Below are 23644 nucleotides of genomic sequence, written 5' to 3'. Positions count from 1 at the left end.
CACACATGAGCTTTTGGGAGACACCTAATATCTAAACCATAACAGTGACCTTTTATGTCCATTTGCTACTCTATGTACAGTTGTTCCTCATTCCTATTATGGGGACTCAGGAGTTGAAAGATTGTTTCTCTGAGTCAATATTAATGTGGGAGAGCAAGAGGGAGAAACACTCTGATATTTTTGCTTTACCTGAAGAACTTTTGTGGGTCTTTTGATTGGTGGTTATGAGCACTCTCAAAAGAAATTACGTGTTTCCTTTGAATGGGCACTTTAGCTTGTCATGGTTAAATTTCATGATATTAGAATATATAAAAGAAGCATGAATTGTTGCAGGGAAAATAGAATGCTTAAAAAATATATACCCCTGTATATCAAGGACTAAGAAACCCTGGCCCCTTTGATTCATTATCAGCTTTTCTCTAGGAAAAGCTACTAGCAGTCAGAGAGTGAGATGTGGGTAGAGATGATGATTGACTCATGGCAGGGTGTATGAAAGAACCCATAGAATATTTCCTGCCACATTAGGCACATGACTTTATAATGTCGTTTCCCTTGTTAAGCATTTGGGAAGTCAGATTTATTATCTCTGCTTAACAATCCATGAAACTTCACAAATGTCAAATCTAGAAAGGTTTGGGGCCTCCAGTGTTGAGGTCAGAGAGGAAAGGCCATGTGGACAAAAGAGAGATAGAAAGAACAAGTAAAGATAAAAGGGCTTAAAACAAATCTCAGCATCCTCATAATTTTGCTTTGGATTGGCTTGACTCTTAGTATATCTCACACCCATGAGAGACTGGTCCTATTAGATATCAAAGGATTCCATGTAATGTTAACAGCCAATAGATACAAAATATCTGAATCATCTGATTAATGAATTATTTTTTTCTAAATTGTTGGACCATTGAACAGTAGAATAACTGGCTTTAAGAAGCAGTGAATCCTCGACATCTTCGGTCAAGACACTGAACAACAACTTCAGTTGTTAGGATGTTGTAATGGGGGTTCCTAAATTGAATGGTGATTGCCACCAGTCTACCTGAGATAGGCTGAGAAGCTTCATTAGGTGAAGGATTATTCTCTATGTATCTCAGCCAACTTGGAAAAAGAGAAAAGATAAGAAATACTATTGCAGCTCACCTTTCCCTCTCTGCACTCCCACCATCTAAGAGGAAATTAGGCCTGAGTGCCTAAAGCAGAAAAATTGGGACAATTCAGACTCTGATGAAGTATCAATTTATAGCTTTCTCTTCCATTATCTTCCTACCTAATCACTCTTTCTTGAATCTGAACAATAAGGGTGCTTGGTCTCTTCTGTCTTAGGAAACTCAGTTTCCAAACTATTCACATATGGTTTGATATATGCCAATCAAGATGCTTAGACATTTTAAAGAAGGCTGTTAGGAAATTTTATGGCTAAATCTAAGGAAATATCATATATTTATTGGTGAAATTCCAAGGACCTACTATGGGGATGTATATAAGGTGGGTTGATTGAAGGATAGTGTTCAAATAAAGGGTAATCTAAGATTAATTTTATATATTCACATGTTTTATGTGAGGAACATTATCCTATCATGCTTTTATTTAATCTTTTTTTTAATAGAAAATCAAAGCTTTGAGAAAGGTATATCTGTGCGGGGTGGGGCAAGAGAGAGGGAGAGAGATGAACTTGACTCAGGTTACATTTTTGTTAATAATCACCTGTCAAGTTCATGCATCAGGCACAATGCTAAGCCTCAGGAAACTATGAGAAGCTCAGTAGACATGTTGACTCTGTGAAGCTTACAGTCTAATGCCTATCCCTTCTAAAAGGTCTAGCAGACTCAGTCTTCCAGCACAGAATTCTTTCTACTCTCTTAGAGCTGACTTCCAGAGAAGTTATAAGAAATGGCAGAGCCATGATTGGAAGATTTTCTCCCTTAGAGATGCCCCTAGAACAAATCAGATTCTTTTTTTTAATGATTTTTTTCCTTATCTTTTTTCATTTGTTCTTATTCGTTATACATGACAGAAGAATGTATTTTGAAATATTATACAGATATGGAGTATAACTTTTCCTTCTTCTGGTTGTACAGGATGTAGAATTAATTGGTCATGTAATCATCTATGCACATAGGAAAGTAATGTCCGATTCATGCTACGATCTTTCCTATTCTCATTCCACCTCCCTTCCCTTCATTCCCCTTTGTCTAATCCAAAGTACTTCTATTCTTCCTTGCCCCCTCCCTTATTTTGAGTTACCATCCGCACATCATTATTTCACTTAGCGCAATAGTCTCCAGTTCCATCCATTTACCAGTAAATGCCATAATTTCATTTCTCTTTATGGTTGATTAGTATTCCACGTGTATGTATGCCACATTTTCTTGATCCATTCATCTGATGAAGGGCACCTAAGGTGGTTCTGTAGTTTAGCTATTGTGAATTGAGCTGCTAAAAACATTGAATAAATATAAAATGCTTCACAAATTTGCATGTCATCCATGCACAAAGGCCATGCTGATCTTCTCTGTTATCATTTCATGTCTGACCATTTCCTGTATTCAAATTGGATTCTTGATGAAACTATAAACAGGGGCAACACTTTTGAGGCTCCACGCAAAGCTATCTTCTCCGATCAGCACTGAGGCATCTAGCCAATGCTTCCTCCAGCTTTCTCTTCCCTGTTTCTGCCACTCTTTTTCCCCCCACATCAGAGGTAGCCCTACTAATAAATACACAAGCAACAACAAGTGGGTCAGTTCCTTCCTGGACAAAAGATATAAAGATCTAACCACACAGGAGAATTCAAAGTCCCTAATGCTTGGCACCTACTTCAACCACTCCCCATACCCTGCGTCACTTTTCTCTAGGATCCCTCAGAAACCCCAAGAAGAATCCCCATCAACAGGGAAAGATTCAGGCAGGCCTTGGGAAGGAGGGCTGGGAGGAAGTGAATCCAGGCAACTCTATCATCTGCTCCGTGGGAGAGGAGGCTGGTGAGCTCAGAGGCCTGTTTTTTTCCCTCAACAGATGCAAGAAAGGAGCCGGAAAAGGTCAGAGATAAATGCAGCCTTCACTTTGTTCTGCATATTCAAAAGGACTTCTCTAAAGAAAGACCCAAAACATATGTATGTTCACTCAACCTTTTCTCATCAGGCACAAGGGTTCCAGATATGGTCATGACAAGAGTAATCACCCAGGAAATCTTTGTAGTTCTGCAAAACAGCAGAACTTATGAGCAGGGGACCCCCAGAAAGAGTATATCTCACGAAGGACCCATTCATTAGTCTACTGGGAGGAAGGGAATCTTGGAAACAGAATATTATTTTGAGAAATCATTCCCAGAGGGGAGCAAAAAGTTCATAAGGAGAGTGCCAGGGAGGGAGAGAGTGGGAGACTGGAACATTGTCATCAGAGGCGGCTTGAATTGGAAACAGTTCAAGACGTCATCATGGCTGACATCCCCGCGCATAATCAGAAATTCTTTTCAATTATGTGGGAAAAGTCTCTTTGCATTGGCAGCCCAGATGCCCCTGTGAAGAACGAGCATGAAATGAGTCTCAGGGAAATGTCAGCGTGGGAGCCAGAACCGATTGCCAATGGCTTGCTTGAGGGAAGGCAGGCCAAAGAGATGGGGCTGATGGAATAATCTGTTGTCCCTAAAAGCAACACCAAACAAAATCTCCAAAGGTGAAGGGACTCTGCACCCTGGTTTGTTGGTACAGACACCCATTTTATCAACATCAGTGAGAAATGTTCAATCCCACAGCCCTGAAACATCTCTTCTACCCTCAGTTTCTACAAAAAGGACCCAATCTGCCTTTTAAACCATGGTTTCTATTATGTCCTTGTGTCCACCAAACTGGACTATTACCATTCTCCAGATTTTATTACACTTCAGGAACCACTTCAAAATCCACATCCCCATGTGTTACAAATGTTTGATACCCTCATATCTCATGTCTGACCTCATGTCTGACCATTTCCTCTATTCAGTGTCTATAGTCCAAATACTAAACTCTTTACTACTTGCTGAATGAGTAAATTCATTGAAAAGTAAGAATAATAGAATAAAGTTTTAAAGGGGAAATAGGTTATTTAGCAGAGAGTCATTAAATGTTATTGAAAAAAATGGAAGAATATTAAATGTTATGGTAAATAATTAGTTTCTATCCAATAACAAAATTTCTACATTATAATCATAGGGTCATAGCCTGCTAGGACATGAGTCCAGGAGCAGCTAATGTGGCTTCTTTTTGTTATATATGAGAAATTCAAAGTGATACTGGGGACAGATCTTGTTCTTGATTATTCAGGGAGTTACTGCCAAAGATGGCACTGTGTAAGTGTGATAACTAGAAAAAACAATCCATAAAGGAGATATGGAGTCACTAGTAGAGTCTATTGCTTCTCAAACTTGAGTGTGAGAACAAATCAACCAGGGTCATGTCAACATGCAAATTCTGATTTAGTAGGCCCAAGGTAGGGCCTGAGATTCAACATTCCAACAAACTCCCAGGTGATAGTCTTTGTACTGCAACTAAGGTAGCCAGGATCTAAACCAGCACTATCTGATGGAAATATAATGTGAGTCACCTATGTCATCTTAAATTTTTAGACATTTCACATTCTTTTCTTCATACTCATCTTTGACATCTAGTACCCAGTTTAAATATTCAGCATAATGTAGATGAGTCACACCTCAAATGTCCAATCACTATGTATGGTGAATGGATTCCAGATTGGCAAAACAGTTCTAGACCTCTTCTCTGTCTCTGGTACAGTGTCTTGTGGAATCTGTGCCAGTTAGAAGTCTTGAAACCCAACTAGACCAACTCCTTCCAAGAAGAGAGCTCATTTCTGTGCATTCCCCATGGTGTTGTGCCCAGGAAAGAGTACTTATGGAGCAGGTAGGCCATGAAGACTCCCATTCACTACTTCTTCCCTTTCCTCTTAAAGGCAGAATCTCCTTTCCTCATTATCTTCACTCACCTTATGATTCAGCTCAGGGCTCTGTGCTGGGTCTGTTAGATTGGGATCCTTCCAAGCTTCTTTCTTCTTCCAAGAATTGATGGTTTTATCTACTCTAACATCATCTTCAGCTATTGCCCCAGATACCCTCTCAGCTTCCTCTTTTTCTTCCTAAGAAATAGTTCCTACGGCCCTCCCTCATTTCCCCTCTTAAAAACTCATTAATCACCTTCCTACTCCCTCTGGAGCCAACTTCAGACTCCTCTCAGATTTAGAGGCTTAAGTGGAACACCAGAGTCTAATAGACGACAACTGGGGGCACTATATCAGATGCTCCCGTTAGGACATGCCCACAGAACTCAGGCTCCTGTTTATATACGGCCCTGAGAAAAATGGCCCATGGTCAAAGTACTAAGTATCTAAGGAAGACTATAGTGTCGTGGTTAAATGCTCAGGCTCTGGGACCCACTAGCCTGTGATCAAATACCAGCTCAGCAGTATGTAAGAGCAGTATGTAAATTCTCTAAGCTTCAGTGTCCCCTAATAACTATGAGGTGACGTGACAGTCTCAGGAAAGGACTGATGACAGTGCCCCTTCATAGTGTCAATCAGTGGCAGGTTACCATCGAAGCTGGTGATTTTTCAGTTGTGAGAAAAGGAGCCTGATCTTCACAGTAGGGCTCAGCCAGAAGAAATTCTGTGTCGGAAAAGAACTGAACTCACTGTGGATTGTGCCTAAATTATTACTTCTGTTTCACAGCAGACACCTGACCATTCTAACCTCAGGACCTTCTAATTGTTGTCCTGTAATGTAGTCCTGTCCCCCAGCTTCCCTCCCCACCCCCACTATCAGCATTTTCATCTGACCTTCTCCTGGCTCTTTAAAAACCTAGGGACAGGCCTTTGAGGAAATCACCACTAAAGGATCTGCTTGTGTGAGGGGCTTGTCTCTATGCTGCCCAAAGTCACCCTCATGCAGTTTGCAAATAAACAACTTCTCCCCTGGAAGAAAGAACAAATAATTCATAATTGGCAATCTGCATAATGAGTGGTGCATCTATGCAAATATAACATTTGGAATAATCTATTAATATCTCAACTGTGATGTCTGTGGGCCACCACTTCCCATGCTAAAGAACCGGAGCCAAATATTTTCTGACTCCTCTTGAGGTGAGATGAGAGAATAACAAGCTGCTGTCTTCTTGGGGTTCCAATTAGAAATCAGGAGACCACCAGAGTTGAGAAGGATCTCGGGGGCTGTTCAATCCTTACCCCCACCCCCATCTCTCTCACTAAGAAGAAGGAGTCAGAAATGCAGAGAGGCTTCCTCGGGTTATGCACTGTTAGAGGCAGGACTAGGGTTAAATCCAATTGCAAATTCCCAGCTAGAGCCCTCCCTGAGATGCCAGTGTGACTCTCCTTATGGAGTTTGTGTTGCTATAAAATAAAGTCTTCCTTGTGGAAAGGTCTTTAGCTCTCCCACCCTACCTCCTATCCCTTCAGATTGAATTCTTCTTGCTGATCTGGACTTCTAATCTAAACCAAATTCCATCACTACAAGACCAAAGGATTGGAGAATTCAGACCAAAAACATCTGATCCCAAAAGAGGTGGCCATTTGTGAGTTAACCTAACGATACAACCCCTAGGTGGGCTGAGCCCCTTTCCTATGGAAAGAGAGAGACTCAACACACACACACACACACACACACACACACACACACACACACACACTAAGAAAGCTTCAGATTTACAAAACTAACACTTCCACTACTGAACTACCAGCATCAAGGCCCTGTGAGCCATCTGCGATTACATCTCCCAACTCCTTATCTCTCAAACCTTTCTCTCCAGCCAAACCTTGGTAGCCTCACCAATGCCATCATTCCATCATGCTCCCCCACTTCCCTAGAGGTGAGAGTGGTTCCCTGACACACAAATATCTAGCAAGTTGCAGTGCACGTCCACACACCTGCTGGCCAGGACAGGGAAACTGGCTGGGGACAGAGCAATCAGTCGTTCAAACAGGAAATTACCCATTGCCCAGGTTGGAGGGTATTAGAATAGATGTGGGAGGTTTGGGTTAAATCATGGCATGGACATTAACAAGCCAGCTTTAAGTTTTTGAGCTTTCCTTAAGGACAAGGCAAATACTTACTCCTCACTGTTGGTTTTCTGGACTTAACCTCGCTTCTCAGAGTTAGTCAGTAGCATCTCCTCCTGCTCCCACTTGTACAAATCGCCATTTTGTTTTGCACAATTTGAATTTTCCTGGGCTATTTACATCTCTCTTTCAGACTAGATTGTGAATCTTTTTGTCTCCCTGGGGGTCCTGAGCACCTTGTATGGAGTCTGCCACTAATAAGCCCTCAGCAAGTGGTTAACAGCTGACAGAATGAGTAATTTAAGTCATAAACCTCTCCAGACTTCGATTTCTGCACCAGGAAAAAGAAGTACTTGGGCTTTCTTGCCTTATGTAAGATATTACTGAATACCTGCTATGTTCTGAGAATTAAGAAATATAGGAAACCTGCTCCTAGCCCCCAGGAAGCTATAACGAAAGACAGATACATTCAGGAAAGAATATCATTCCAGGCTAGTCTAGGTTGTTCTAACTGTGCAACAGGAGTTCAGTGATGACTGCTAGCTGAGGCATTCAAAGATGGTCCTGTTAGGACATGCCCACAGAACTCAGGCTCCTGTTTATATATGGCCCTGAGAAAAATAGCTATGGTCATTTTTGATGGTAGTAGGATAGGCACAGGGAGGGAACTCCCTGATAGGAGGTGACTATTTAAACCAAGGCATGGCTTTAGGGCTGGGTTTACAAACCCACTACCTGTTTAGGGGACATGGTGACCCCTGAAGCTCTGATCTTGACTCCTGATTATTGATTCCTAAGAGACATTGACAGCTAGAGCTTTGGTTCTTCCTCTTGCTTATGCTGTTAGCTTCTCACTTTCTTGCTGCTTCTTCTTAAAATAGGTTCCTGTTTCTCCTATCTTACTAAAACATGCTGTCCACATTGTGGTCCTCTCAAAGGGTTCCTCCACTGCCTATCCCCATTAGGATGTGGCTTACATCACGGCCACCCATCTGAACAGCCCTTTGCAATCTGGTGGCCTCTACCACCGAGTACTATTGCTGCTTTCCGAAGGGCCTCAAAACATGTGTGACAGCTTCTTTTATTCCCAAAAGCCATTGCTCATCCCGGGTCCTCCTTGCCTTCTGACACTGTTTGATCTCTTGAAATGTCTCCTCTGGTTTCTCTGGCCTGCTCAATAATGACTTCACCAACCCACTTTCTGTCCCTTTCAATGTCTTCTCTTCTTTTATCCTAAACATAATAATTACCCTCAAATATCCTGAAGCTTTCTACACTTAATCCATTGATGATTCCATCCTTCCATAGGACCGGGGGTTCTACCCAAATGACTACAAATCCCTGGTACCAACTCCAAATCACATCTCAAGTTTAAGACACTGGTTTCCAACTGCCAAATACATAACCTCTTAGCCTGAAGTCCTGACAGAACCAAAAAAAAAAATCAGATTTAAAATCCTTCCCCTCTCATGTTCTACCTAACTCTTCCACCCTCCTCTTCATACTTGACCCCCGCTCTTCTTCTTAAACCCTATTTATTTCAAAGCTTAAGCTCCACAAAGTCTTCCAACTCCGCATCTCAGAGTCATCTCCTTTCCATGTCCTTTGTCCACCCTTTGGCTTGGGTGTTCTCCACCTCCTAGACTTCTGATCTGTCACTCCCACTTTCAATTTATCCCAGATATCTAGTGGCACCCTTTTGGTGCAATGCCTCTGACTAGCCTCCTCTCTGAGTGAATGCCTTCCATCTCTCATTACTTACTTAACTTAAAATAAGCCCTCAGATGGGGCCTCTGTCTTCCCAGCTCCCATTTTTACACTTTTACCTCCTCTAACTATCTACTCAACCTCCTAATTTCAGCGATCTTTTCTGTTTCCAAAAGCAATTCCACGTATTCTCATTTCTGTGGCTTGCTCATCTGTCTTCCTGGAAGATCATACTATCCATAATCATCATAAAAAAATGTACACATCCTTCAAAATTCCTGCAAAATTACATTTCCTTCTTGAACCCAGAAACCAGAGTACTCTAACTCCTTGTTTCTCCCCTAAGGCACTTAGATGTTTTACTTTGAATTTATAGTTATTTATCTGTGGGTTCCACACTATAGAATAAGCTCCTAAGGCTATGGGGCTAAGTCTCATGTATTTCTGAATTCTCTAGAGTATTTAGCATAGTGCTTAAAGGCTCCTATTAAGAATTGAATTGAATTGAACTGAACTGAATTGAATTACTAGTAAGGAGATCTGAAGACAGTTCCTTTTATTCCCAGTCTCCAGAGTAAAATCTTTGGAGAACTACTTCTTGAGAAGAATCTATGAGCTATTATAGCACAGTTAACATTTAGAATTGAACTTGTTCGGCCATCCCCTATCTCTAGTGAAAACTGACTTCAAAGGTTTGTGGAAGTCGTTTTTACAACCCTGAGATAACATGATGGAGGCAAATTATTCAGCAGAAAGTGTCTGGGATTAAACATCAATTGTCCTGAATTCTAATTTTTCCCTCCACATGCTTCCATGTTAATGGACTGACATTTTACTGATGCTATATAAAAGGTAAAAAGGTAGTCAGAATACAATGCCTGCCCTCAAGTTTAAGATCTTGGTAGAACACTGTGAGGAGAGGGGCCATGTCTGTTTTATTCATCAAGGTATTCAACCTGAAGCATGTAACTGCTACATACATTTTTTTAAAATTAAAGTATTATAATTATATTATTTGGACTCATTTTGGCAAAATCATACATACAAGGAATTTGATTTCAATTCCCATTCCCCCCCACTCCCTTTCCTCCTTTCCTTCTTCCCTTCTTTCTCTTTAACTCTACTCTAATGATCTTCCTTTCACTCCTTGATTTATTTTTGATTGGTATTTTAAGCATATCCATTAAGTTGAAATTCCCTTCGATACATTTATACATGTATATTATCAGGAGTTTGCTAAATTCATTTCGTATTTCTTTTTCCCTTTCTTCCTCCCTCCCCCCAATTCTCCTTCTTCTATTCCACTGATCTTCCCTATATCTTTATAATGTCCTATTCCCTTCCTCACAGTCTTCTTTTCCTTATTTTGATTTAGCGTCCACATATAGAAAAAAAAAACATTCAAATCTTGATTTTTCTGAGTCTGACTTATATTTCACTTAGCATCATTTTCTCCATTTATCAACATATGCCATTATATCATTCCTTTTATGACCAAGTTAATTCCATTGTGTATCTAAAACAAATTTTCTTGATCCATTCATGTATTGACAGGCATCTGGGTTGATTCCACAATTTGGCTATTGTGAGTTGTACTGCTGTAAACATTGATGTAGCTGTATCCCTATTGTACAATGATTTTAGTTCTTTTGGATACATACTGTGGAGTGGGACAGCTGGGTCATATGGTGTTTCCATCCCTAGTTTTTTTGAGGACTCTTCTCACTGCTTTCCATAATGGTTGTACTAATTTGCAGTTCCATCTGCAATGTATGAGTGTACTCTCCCCCACATCCTTGCTAGCATTTATTATTATTCGTGTTCTTGATAATTGCCATTCTGACTGGAGTGAGATGAAATCTTAGTATAGTTTTGATTTGCATTTCCCTGATTGCTAGAGCTGTTGAACGTTTTTTTCATATACTTTTGAAAATTTTCTGTTTAGTTCTTTTACCCATTTATTGGATTGGGTTGTTTGATTTTGGCATTGAGTTTCTTGAGTTCTTAATTATATTCTGGATATTTATCACCTGTTGAAGGAGTAGCTAGCAAAGATTTCCTCCCATTCCGTAGGCTCTCTTTTTACTCTCTCAATCGTTTCTTTGCTGTGCAGAAGCTTTTAAATTTGATGGCATCCCACTTATTGATTCTTGGTTTTATTTCTTTAGCTTTAAAGGTCTTGTTGAGGAAGTTGGTGTCTACACCTGTATGATGGAATATTGACCCTATGTTTTCTTTCTAATAGTTTCAGGGTTTCTGAATTCTTACTTCTTTTGTGTAGGGTGAAAGATAGGAATCCAATTTTATTCTTCTACATATGCATATTCAGTTTCCCAGTATCATTTTTAAGAAAGGGTATCTTTTTTCCAACATGTATTTTTGGAATTTGTCAAGTTTCAGATAGCTGTGAGAGTGTGGGATTGTCTCTGTGTCTTCTATTCTATTCTACTGTTCTTCATGTCTATTTGATGCCAATACCATGTTGGTTTTGCTACTATAGCTCTATAGTATGATTTGAGATCAGGTATTGTGATGCTTCTTGCATCACTTTTCTTGTTTAGAATTGCTTTGGCCATTTTGGTTTCTTATTTTTCCAACTGAATTTAAGGGTTATTTTTTTTCTAGTTCTGTGAAGAATGTTTTAAGTATTTTGATGGGGATTGCATTGAATATATATTGATTTTGATAGTATGGCCATTTTAACAATATTAATTCTGCCAATCCAAGAACATGGGAGGTCTTTCATCTACTAGTGTCTTCTTCAATTTCTTTCTTCAGTATTCTATAGTTTTCATTGTAGAGATATTTCACCTACTTGGTTAGATTAATTCCCAGATTTTTTTGAAGTTATTATAAAAGGGATGGCTTTCCTTATTTTTTTCACAACTGAACTGCTATTAGAGTAGAGAAAAGTTATTGATTTTGAATGTTGATCTTATCTTCTGCACTTTGCTAAGTTCATTTATCAGATCTAGAAGCTTTGGGGGGGGGATTTCTTGGGTCTTCTAAACATAGATCACATCATCCGCAAGCAATAATAGTTTTACTTCTTATCTAATTGCTACATATGTTTTTTATCAAATGAGCCCGATTAGGAGATAGGAGCAGATCAAAAGTTAATTAAATTAGAATCCAAGGTAGTGAATGGTCAATTAAAAAATTTTTTTAAAGTGATGGAATATTATTAGTCCTTGAATTCCCCACTTCACGCTCACTCCACAGAGCCTAACACAGTACCTGACATGGCCTAGGTAGGCATGTTAGAGATGGAACAACACAAGTGATATGGGCACAAACTTCCACCTGGATCCTCTCTCAAATGTCCTCCCCTAAATGTACTTCAGGTTCTACGTAAGCTCCCTCAGGAATAGTAAGCTTAGTGCCATCTACATTGTTGGACATCTTTCCCTGTTAAAAAGACAGCTCCTATATTGAGCCAAAAGCTGGCTTCTTATAAATTCCGCCCTCAGGTCCTATTCTGCCTCCACAGCAACATAGTGAAAGTCTATTTTCTCTTTTGTGCGATGGCCTTTCCCATGTCTGAAGACAAATATTATATTTCCACCATGTGGAACTATTCTCCTAGCTAACTGCCCCTGCCCTCATTCCCCTAACCATTATTCTTTGACCTGGTTTCAAAACCACTCTTCAGAGCCATTACCTTAGTTTGAGTACTCTCCGGGTACCCACTGATCCTCTGAAAAGTTTCCCTGATCTGGACAAAATAGCTTTAAAGTGCTCTGTCTGGATAGTCACTTTCTACAATCTGAGCCCCTTCCATCTCTAAACGAAACCTAAGAGTGCATCAGATTATACCAAAGCTGCATCACTGTTTGTCCAACTAACTGTGTGACTATTTTAAATCTTCATGCACATTTTAGGTAAAATCCTCTCTATTGAGTCTCCCATCCTCTAACTTCGTAGCTACAATAGGATTTAATCATGATTTTTTAAATGTCATATATGTGCTCTGTTTCATGCCTGTACCTGTAGAAGAAGTATGGTAGATAAAGAAAGAGCTCTCCTTAACTAGCTAAGGAACCATATGTAAATGACTTTCCATCTCACTTGCCAAATGGTAGAGTGATACCCACCTCACCTTCTTTATCAGAGAAATGTAAGACTCAACTGAAATCCTTTGATTTGAAAGGGATTTAGAAAATTAAAATGAAGACCTAAATAGAAAAAGTCAAGACAATTTGTTCTCCTTTTGACTGTCTCTCAGTGTCAGTCACTACATTCTGTGGAACCTCTCTTTTGGTAGAGGTAGGGTTAGCTTTATTTCCTTCAGGATTGGTGTCCTGGAAAGAACAAGGGGTTAGATATTGGAAGACCAATTCTTTACAACCATGTGACCATGGCAACCCCCATTTAACATTTTGGAAACTGTCAAGTCCCTTCAACCAAAAACCACCAGGAACACACCTATAGTTTATACAGTTGGATTTATTATTCTTTGTAGAAAAGAAGAAACAGAAATCACAGGGCATCTCAATAAGGAGGTATTAGAACTTACATGATTTGAGCCTTGGTTGAATTTGCCCAATAGTGGATGCTATAAGAAAGTGGAAACAAGTCTATGATTGGGTATTTAAATAACTCTTATCTATAGTGAGAATAAGGATAAATCTGTAACTAATAAAGAAGTAGAAGGCACTAATTTTACCCAACACAGAAGGATGTTTGGTATTTTGGAGATGGCACAGTGGCCTTATTTTGTCTATGTTTACACAAGAATTATTAGTCTACGTTTACACAAGAATCTTACTTTGTGTGACTTTATCATAGTCTCAGAGTAAGCTTGTCTGGCGTTAGTATTCTTTCAAATCATTTATATCCAATAGGAAAATAATGCAGACTGGTTGTGTTTGGGGATGTCAGGAGTTGCTTTTATCTTTCTTTCTCCGAATCAATTGAAACTAATTTTTTTTTTTTTACCTCCTTGAATTTCAAGGAAACTCAGAAAACAGCAATAATGACACATAGTTCGTTGTCAGGAATCAGGACGCTTGTACAAATGCTTTGTCCGCTCCAAGTTGGATAAATATAGAACTGCCTTGCCCGATCCTGGTCTCCAGGACCTAAACCTTATACACTTTCTTAAATTTCCTAGGCACTGTTAGGATACCATCCTACAGAAGAGAATTCTTACCTGAAGCTTCATAGCTTGACTTCTCTGAGGAAGCTTCTCTTGAGCTCTTCTAATAACCCTCTCTCCACAGATGGAGTCAGCCAACACTCTGCACTGTTGGGCAGTCAAGTATCTCTCCCACCAGCTAGGACTGGGCTGTTTGCTAAGGCAGAACCTGGCAAGCCGGAATCCATCTTCTCATATAATGCAATTGATAGTAATGACTGGTATTTATTTGGTTATTAAATAATTACAGGCTCTTCAAATCAAAACATCATTGGATGTTAAATTTGGATGACATAAAACATTTTCTGCACTAAACCTCTTACTTCATACTTGAGGATATGAAGGATCAGAGAGGGAAAGACCTGAACTCATTTTCTGTGGTCTCTGGACCACAGTAACCCCAAACTGCATAAGCCACAAAGACACAGGATTAGGTCTGATATATTCCTTTTGCTTCTAGATCCTGACTTCAGCCAATTGAGGGTCTCTGCATTTGAGCCAATATTTTCTTTCTTTCTTTCCCTTTGTGTCTTAGACACAGCTTTTGATGATCCAATTATATGGACTATAAGCTCTTCATATGATAGAACTGCCTGGAGACAAAATTCTTATTTCATCTCAATTCAAGTAACATTTGGGAGTAACACTTGTGCAAGATGCTGAGAATATAGAGAGGAATTAAACACAAGCTCTATTTCCAAAGAGTTTGTACTTGTACAGAAAGATGGCACACGGCAGAACCTATTGTGTAGGTATAATGGGGACACGGGACAAGGGGATGTAATTCTATCTGAAGGAAAAGAGGAAGGCTTCATGAAAAACAGGCTTCTATTCTGGAATTAATCTATGGTCTATGGTGCATCTAACTATCCAGATTCTCTATAGCACTTACCTCTCCCCACCTCACTTAGGGACCCAGAAACTCAGTGATTTCTTACCATGCATTAGAATAAAGAATCACAGTCTTTTAACTGTCAGAGTGAGTTTAAGTCAATTGTCATTAGTTCCTAAAATATTTGCATTTTAGTCCAAATATTTATATTTTGTATTTGTATTCTTCTCTCCATAAAGAGATTGTAAAAGTTCGAGGCACTTATTAAATACTTCTAATTGATTAATTGACACAAATATTTTCAGATATCTCTTTTTATACTTCATGTAGCTCTTTTGCAAAAAGCTATAGAAATCCATTTACAGATGGTCCCCAACTTATGATGGTATGAAAGAAATACACATTTGGTAGAAACTGTACTTCAAATTTTGAATTTTGATCTTTTCCCAGGTTAGCAATATGTACTGCAATATGCTCTTGAGATGTTGAGCAGCAGCAACAAACCACAGCTACCAGTCAACCCCACAGTCACAGGGGTAAACCACCAGCACTCTGCAGTATAGAATGTGGACAGTGTTTTTTTTGGATACAAATGTTCAATAAATGTCATGATATATTCAACATTTTATAATAAATTAGACCTTCTGCCAGGCAGTTTTGACCAACTGTAGGCTAATGAAAGTGTTCTGAGTACATCTGTTTTAGTTAGCTCTTTGTTCATTGTGACCATACAACCCTACAAGAACACCATAGAGGAGGAAGAGTTTATTTTGGCTCACAGTTTCAGAGGTTCAGTGCATGGTAGGCTGACCTCATATCTCTAGATCTAAGGAGAGGCAGAACATCATGGTAGAAGGATGCAACATTGGAAAGCTGCTCAGAACATGATGGCGCAGAGGCAGAGATAGAGAAAGAGAAAGAGAGAGAGAGAGAGAGAGAGAGCTCTGTTCACCAGTGACAAAATATTAACCCCCAAAGTCATGCCCCCCAGGGACTTCCTTCCTCCGCCCACACCCTACCTGCCTACAGTTACCACCCAGTTAACCCATATCAGTGAAGATTTAAGGGGATGCCTCATATCTAAACCACAACAACATCTAAGGTGGGCTAGGCTACACTATGATGTTAAGTAGGTTAAGTACATTAAAAACATTTTTAGCTTATGAAACTTTCAACCTACAATGAGTTTATTGGGAATTAACCCCCAACATAAGTGGCAGGACATCCATATCTATGACCATGACAGCCATGGGTAATGTGTGGAAAGAAAAGAGTTTAGTTTAGAACTGAAAATAACTGTTAAAATTGTCTAATCCAGTGACAGGAAAGAGTTTAATCCCAAGAAAAAGCTCTACCTGGTTGATGATGTCTGTCTTCAGTGCAGTGTTGGGAAGGATTCTGAGGATAGTTCAATAGGAGAAAATGTTGTGATGAAATAGCAATGTGTGCCAAGATGGCTTCATTTGCACCACACATTTAGGGTCCTGGTGTATTCTAACCCATAAGTTTGACAGAAAAACACACCAGAAACCACAGAAAGAAAGAGACTAGCATAAGATTACATAATGTGTTAGTTAGTGAAGTAGGATGGATACCCAGTTCTCCTGATTTCAAGAACAATGATTTTTCAAATTGTTCTGTGGCTCCTAGAAGCACCTGTGAGATTCTGTGCAGCCTTTGTATGGAAAATGGAGAAAATTGGCCCATTGTATATTTCAAAAGTCAGTTCAAGGTAGAAATACAGTGACCATGTGGAATCTTCTTCAACCAAGGGCATTTCAAAACTCCATTCAGTTTAAAGAATTCCAGAAGCTGAGGCTTGAGATAAGCTTAGAGCTCATCCAGGATAACCACCCATCCCATGTCAGAGTCATGTCTCTAGTTCCCCTGATGACCCTAAACAAAATTCTGATACAGGCAAGATTCGTATTTGTAACTCTCTCCTCCCTTGTCCTTTCTACATCTCCATAGCTTCCCGGGAATCTTCTCACAGACCTCCAGGATTTCATATCATTGTGATGCTCTGGATCCAACTTAATTCTGCCACCTAGGCTTAATCCTTCCCCAGGTTGTTCCATGCTTCAAGATTCCAAACTCTTATCCTAGTTGGATGTTACAGGAGAGCAATCTGAAAAGAAAAGTAGCCTCGGGTGGATGCCGACTCTGCTTGTCCTACATTTCATTTTTTTCCTCCACTTCTGACCCCATCCATTCCTTTTCCTTTCCTTCCTGCAGTCCCCAAGGGAACCCTGACAGGCACATGAGTGAGGTTAATCTGAGATTCACTTGCAGGATGAATTTGAGGAGAAGGACTGATATCAAGGGTAAATCCTCAGAAAATGAACACATTCAGAGGGCCAAGGGAAGTTCCTGGGTTGGAAATAGGAGAAAGAGATTGCTCTTAGGTGTAAGACATGCTGGCATAGGCCCTGCCCATGGAAATAGAGATGGGAAGTAAATTGCATCTGTTTGAAAACGAGAGCTGAGACTAGAGGCTTTTGTGCTTTGTCTTAAACCACTAGGATCCAACCCAGTGCACTGAAAAGTACAGTCAGAGCACAGGGGAGCCCCACAGACCTGCTCCTCTGCTCTTCCCTCCTCCAGCAGTGGGTGATTCCCCCTTCAAGGTGAAGAGCACCAGTGGCCTGCAGAGCGCCTACCCAGGACCAATCTGGGAATCCATGAACAAATTTTCTTGCTGTAAAAAAAAAAAAAAAATGGATCAGAACTTTGCACTCCAAAGAGCTTCCTGGTTCTAGGATTTCCTATTCCCTTAGTGGTAATCAGCCCACCCATATCATAAGGGAACCATTCCCTCTTTCTTGGGTCTTCAGGGAATGCCCCAAATTGTCCCCCCAACATGCCTTAACCTATCTCTAAAGAAAGGCAGGGATTTGGGAATGACTATTAGACACTGCTGCCCTCTGCTGGGTGGTATGTAGCCAACTACCCCCACAAGGTGTTCTTTCCTGTCCATCCTGGGCCCACCCCACCCCCAGCTGCCCAACAGCCGCCCCTGTGTTACCCCTATGGCAATGTGTCTCGAGTGTCTTACTGCAAGCAGAAAACCACAGGGAAACTGAGAACCCAGGAGGGTGTTTGCGAGTCTGCAGAAAGACACGCATATGAACATAAACCCAAATGGCCAGTTGCCCCTAATTAGGTGTAAGCACACTATGACCTTCATCAAGAGGGCTCAGCTGTAAACCTTGCCCAGGTTCCCAGCGTTAGGATACCTTCAAACAAAGGTACCCTAATGAACAGGGCTCCTCCTGCCTTTCATTATTGATGAGCTAAAATGCAGAAGCAAAATGGGAATAATTGGATGGCAGGAGAACATCAGGATATTGTAATTGTTCTCCTCAGAGATGAAAAGGGAAGCTGAAAAACATCTGCACACTGAAATCTGCTCCGATACACTAAGTGGGCCAAGAAAACCTGCAACCACGAAGTGGGGCTAATTTACTGCTCTAATCACCAGCATCCAATCTGAAGCCAGACATTATCTTAAAGTACACACCAGTTCCAGGTGGTGCACAGCAAATGTTTGATTAGCGCTACCAAATTCCCCGCAACTTGATAATGCTTCTGAGCATGCAGGAATCATAGGGCTGCCTACCGACCTGGCTGGGTCGCTGCTGGCTCCACAGCATGGCATTTGCCTTTGGTCGCAACCTTCCTAAGAAACAGAGCCCAGTCCCTCTTCCCAGGGTGCTGAGATGCTGTGTTCAAACAGACTAAGAAACCCAGTAGGGACAAAAGGAGGTGGATTTAGAAGAAAACAAAGAACAGGTTGTTTTCTGTAAGGCTTGGAAACAAAATAGAGACTGGGGACTTAGAGAACAGCCCCCCCCCCCCCCGCAACAAATACCTTCTCCACAATATGTGACAGGTTTTGGATATTTTATATGTCATTAATTCTCATATAACTGCACACAGTTGCCATCACTATCTTCCTATTTTACTGGGAAAGAACTGAGGTTGAAGTGACTCTCCCAACCTGTCTTAGCTAAAATAAAAATTATGGAGCCATGATTTGAATCAAGGACCTGCCTTAAAAACTTTCAAAGTGTGTGATTCTAAAATTCCAGGCATTGGAATGAGACAATACAGATGTTAGGGAGTTCTTAGCTTACACAGAAAAGTAGGAGGGAAATCACAGGTCAGTCAGTGGCATCGGAAAAGATGGAAATAAAGTAGGCTTCAGTAGCCAAGGCCTCCAGTGAGCCCATTCGTGTCCCTAGGGTGGTGGGAAGTACAGCTAGTGAAGAAGCAGCAGGCCTGCAGGAGCTCAGGGCCTCTTTGAAGGAGAGGACATAAGGGCAGCAATGTGAATGGCTTGAGGGCTCAGAGTTGAGAGGTGTCTCTGACGCACAAGCATGATTTCTGATCAGCAGAGAAAAGCGCATTCGCCAAACAGTGGAGGTGAAAGTGATGGCGGTAAGTTCTTGCGGGTAAATGAGAAGGCCCAGATGAGGAGCTACATCTGTCTAGCTGGAGTTGGTTCAAAAATTGCAGCTGGAAACTACTTCTGGCTGACTTTTTTAAAACCCAAAATGAAGGGTCAAATATCTCATGGAAATTTCATATCTAAAACCCATGGATGGGAGAGAAGAGAGCCTCAAAAGTGGTGGGGAGAGCCCAGGCAGAGGGAGGACTGAGCGACGAGGAACTCAGTCTTAGTGACTTCTGGAAATGGAGCTGTTTCCTGCTATGTCTTCTAGAATTCAAAGACCTCAGGAGGGTCTTAGAAAACCAGAACCAACCACAGTCTTGTAGTCTGAAGGCCCACGGCGCCCCCTAATGGACCAAGCATTCCCTCTGTCCCTGGCTTCCATGCCAGGATGTCTCTCTCACCTCCTGGGGTCCCAACCTGAAAAATGTTGCTTCCTGCTCCATGGCAGTGGGCAGAGTTTCAGGAACAAGCGAATTGAGTCCTGGTCACACATACCCAGACTCTCTCTCCACTCATCAATTGCCAAGGGGCCTGCTTTCAGAAGCACATCCAGCCCATGTTTGAGATCATGGATTCTGGGACCTGGGCTGGGTTTGAGTCTCTGCTGTGATCCTAGCTGTCTGTGGGATCTTGAACAGGTTACTTCATCTCCAGAAGCTTCCATTTTTCTAATTGTAGAATCAATGATGTTAGTACCGGCCTCCCAAGGGCATTGTAAAGGTGATGGTGATGATTCATGTTAACCTTCGGCACATAACTAGGCCCGGTGTCGTCGCCATGAGCACAAGCCTAAGTAGTAATTTGTTATTTTATAGCATAATTTGTGATTCAAGCTGCATGACTGCCTATGAACATCCTAGGAATATTAACTCTCTCCTTCCAGACCCGAGCTTAAACAGTTTCTGGAATGCGCTCATCTGAAATAATATTTTTCCCTACACTGAGCCCAGCCCACTTGCTACTTCTTACATTGGACCTTCACTGACATTCTGCATACAGAGTCCATCAGCCTATCCATTGGCTGGGGCTCTGCCTGTGACCATCTCTCAGAGGGCCAGGCTAACAGAGCAGCTACTGTCTCACACTTTACTGGTCACCACGCATAAAGAAAAGAGAGATCTGGGTGGTCCCATACCAGCACTTAAATGCTCCAAATCAAAATAACACACATGGCACTTAATATCACTCCTTAGCTGGAACCACTCATAAGCATGTTCCCCAACCCAGAAGGCAGCAAATGCATACCTACCACACCCTTGAATGGGTGACAGCTACCACATCCTGAAAAGCAAGGAGACTCTCTAGTTCTACTTTATCCCATTCCCTAAGGCTACCTAGCAGAGTATGGTATACACAGTAAGAGCCCAGAAGAAATCTTTGAATGAATAAATGAATGACTATATTAGTTCACACTTATTATCTCTCAACCAATAAATTTATTTTCCCAGTCATGTCTATATTTAGATAAAAATCTCTAAAAGACTACTGGTAGAAATGTCTTGTACCCTAAGGAGAAAGCAGAAGGGATGGTTTGGGATATAGAACAGAACTTGGTTTCCTCACATCCATAGCTGTGTTTTTAAATACAGAAAGTCGTATGAACTATTATGACAGTCAGTTACTGAGAAGGATAATTTGTCCTCAAGAAACCAATTCACCCATGAAATAGCTGGAGGACCATCCCAGTCTACTTGTAGGAAATGCACAAAATATGGTACATACCTTGTCCATAGGAGGGACTAAAAGAGCAGAATCCCTTATGAGGTCAGGTTATGTGGGAAGGAGGTTATTCTTGACCTGATTTTTGTTGTTTTGCTTTTTATTTGTTTTTGAACTTCTCCCCGCACCCTCTTACTATGGTTTAGTTTCTACATATCAGCAAAACATTCAACCTTTGGTTTTTGGGGATTGGCTTGTTTCACTTAGCATGAATCCTCTCCAGATCCATCATTTACTGGCAAATGTCATAAAGTCAGTCTTCTTTATGGCTGAGTAATAGTCCATTGAGTATATATATATACCACAACTTCTTTATCCATTCATCTGTTGATTCTTGACCTTATTTTTAAAAGTAATAAATTTAGGGAAAGCTAAATGGAGGAAAAAAGTTCTAGATAATCTAATGCTCACCTTGCTCTTGTCTTAAAGAAACCACAGGCCTGAAGTGAGGCCTTACTTTGCTATGATTGCAGAGGAGTTTCACTCCTCAGTTCTTGACAGCAAGAGCTGTTGTAATTTTTAGAAGAGACAGAGAACAGTTTGGTAGCATTTTCCATATCTGTCTGGCAGCTAGGATAGTCCAGGCCAATTCTGGTCAATAGCCCAAGCCTGGAAGGACCCAAGGTTGAAGATTATTATATATTGATATACAGAATCTTTAACCCATCCTTTCTGCCATCTTCCTTTATATTTACCAAGAGAATGAAGACTAGTATTTCCTACCCACGTTTCTCATCCACCATGCCTACTAGAAAAACATCATGATACCCAGATGGCCAAGAGGTACAAGTCACAACTTCCTCCCTGTCGTCTATGGGTACATATGGGAGGGAGGCCTCAGGTGCACACACACACATGCCTTTGTGAATGACAGGAAAGGGATTCTTATGTATCCAATTGTGGGTGGCTCCTTCCAAGAAGGCATGCTGATGTGCCAGAAGAATCTAATGAATATTAAAAGTTATTGAATAAATAATTAAGGGGAGACAGAATTAAGATGTTCCTATGTAAATATGTGCATATCAATAGAGACATAATTTGGCATGAAGTTAACCCTTTGAGAGACCTAAACTTTTAAATGAAAATTGTTCCTGGGTTTTTTTTTTTTGTCTTAGATTGACAAATAACTGTATGTATTTAGAGGGTATGATGTGAAGCTTTGATACATGTGTACATTGTGAAATGAGCAAATCAAGTTGATTGGCATATCAATCATCTCAAATAGTTATCATTTCTTGGTGTTGGAATGTGATGGTCATCATTATACAAAATGCATGTATGAAGATTTGAATTTGGGGCCAATATATCTTATATACAAACAGATATGAAAAATTGTGGTATATTTGTGTATTCAGAATTGTAATGCAAAAAAGAATATGTGTTTAATGACATAAGTTGACGTGAACATACTTTATATACAGAGATACGAGAAATTGTACTCTCTATGTGTAACAAGGATTGTAATGCATTCCACTGTTGTCATGTATTTAAAAAATAAATAAGTAAATAAATAAAATAAAATAAAATCCCTTCTTAAAGCTATTGTGAAATATAGGATCCATTATTATGAACTATCTTGCTAAGCAAAAGAACCCCAGAACTTATTCTTCCTAACTACAACTTTTTACATGTTGACTCCCCTTTTCCCACCCCACTCTCCCCACACCAACCCACCAATCCTGCCTGCAGTAACCATCTTTCTACTCTTTACTTCTATGGGTTTGACTCTTAGCATCCACATATAAGCATGTAAATGAGATCATGTGGCATTTATCTCTCAAAGACTGAATTATTTCATTTAGTATAGTGTCCTTTAGATTCATCCATGATGCCACCAGTGACAGACAATCTTATTTTTAAAGGCTGAATAGTATTTCATTGTGTTTATATACCACATTGTTAAAAATTCATTTGTCCACTGATGGGCACAAATTGTTTGTGTACCTTGGCTATTCTGAATCATGCTACCGTGAACCCGGGAGCGCAAATGTCTCTTTTAACGACTGATTTCAATATCTTTGGTATGTACCAGATAATGGGATTGCTGGAGCATATGCTAATTCTAATTTTAATGTTTTGAAGAAGCTCTGTGTTGTTTTCTAAAATGACTACTCTTTTGCCATGCCACCAACAATATTTAAGTGTTCCCTTTTTTAATATCCTCACCAATACTTGTCTTTCATCTTTTTGTTTAATTTGTTATATATAACAGCAGAAGGCATTACAATTCACATTACACATATAGAGCACATTTTTCTTATCTCTGGTTGTACACAAAGTAGAGTCACACCATTCGTGTCTTCTTATATACAACAGGTTTGAGGTATTATCTTGTGATTTTAATTTGCATTTCCCTAATGCTTAGAAATGTTGAGCATTTTTTTACTTATCAGATGGCCATTTATCTTGTAGAAATATCTATTCAAGTCCTTTGCCATTTTTAAATAGGATTTTTTGTTTTCTTTTAATTCAGTAGTTTGAGTTCTTGGTGCATTTGGATATTCATCATGTTTCTGATTGGGATTGGCAAATGTTTTTCCCCAATGCATAGGATTTCTCTTCACTCTATTAATTATTTCTTTTGCTATGCAGAAGTTTTTCAGTGTGATGCAATCCCAATTATTTATTTTTGCTTTCATTGCCTGTGTTTTGGGAGTCAGATCTAACAAATCTATGCCCATATCAATGGAGATTTCCCCCTGTGTTTTCTTCTAGTAGCTTCATAGTTTCACATCTT

General features: G+C 40.2%; 1 non-coding gene across 1 annotated transcript; it reads right to left on the bottom strand.

Annotated features, from left to right (window-relative positions):
- Positions 1-2446: 2446 nt before the first annotated feature.
- LOC143383047 (U6 spliceosomal RNA) lies at positions 2447-2552 on the bottom strand. Its single transcript, XR_013089097.1, has one exon. It is a non-coding gene; the product is annotated as a U6 spliceosomal RNA (small nuclear RNA).
- Positions 2553-23644: the final 21092 nt, after the last annotated feature.

Source organism: Callospermophilus lateralis, chromosome 17, assembly GCF_048772815.1.
Source record: "Callospermophilus lateralis isolate mCalLat2 chromosome 17, mCalLat2.hap1, whole genome shotgun sequence".
Taxonomy (NCBI): domain Eukaryota; kingdom Metazoa; phylum Chordata; class Mammalia; order Rodentia; family Sciuridae; genus Callospermophilus; species Callospermophilus lateralis.
Note: the sequence above shows the minus strand (reverse complement) of the source record. Positions and strands in the feature narration are given on the sequence as shown.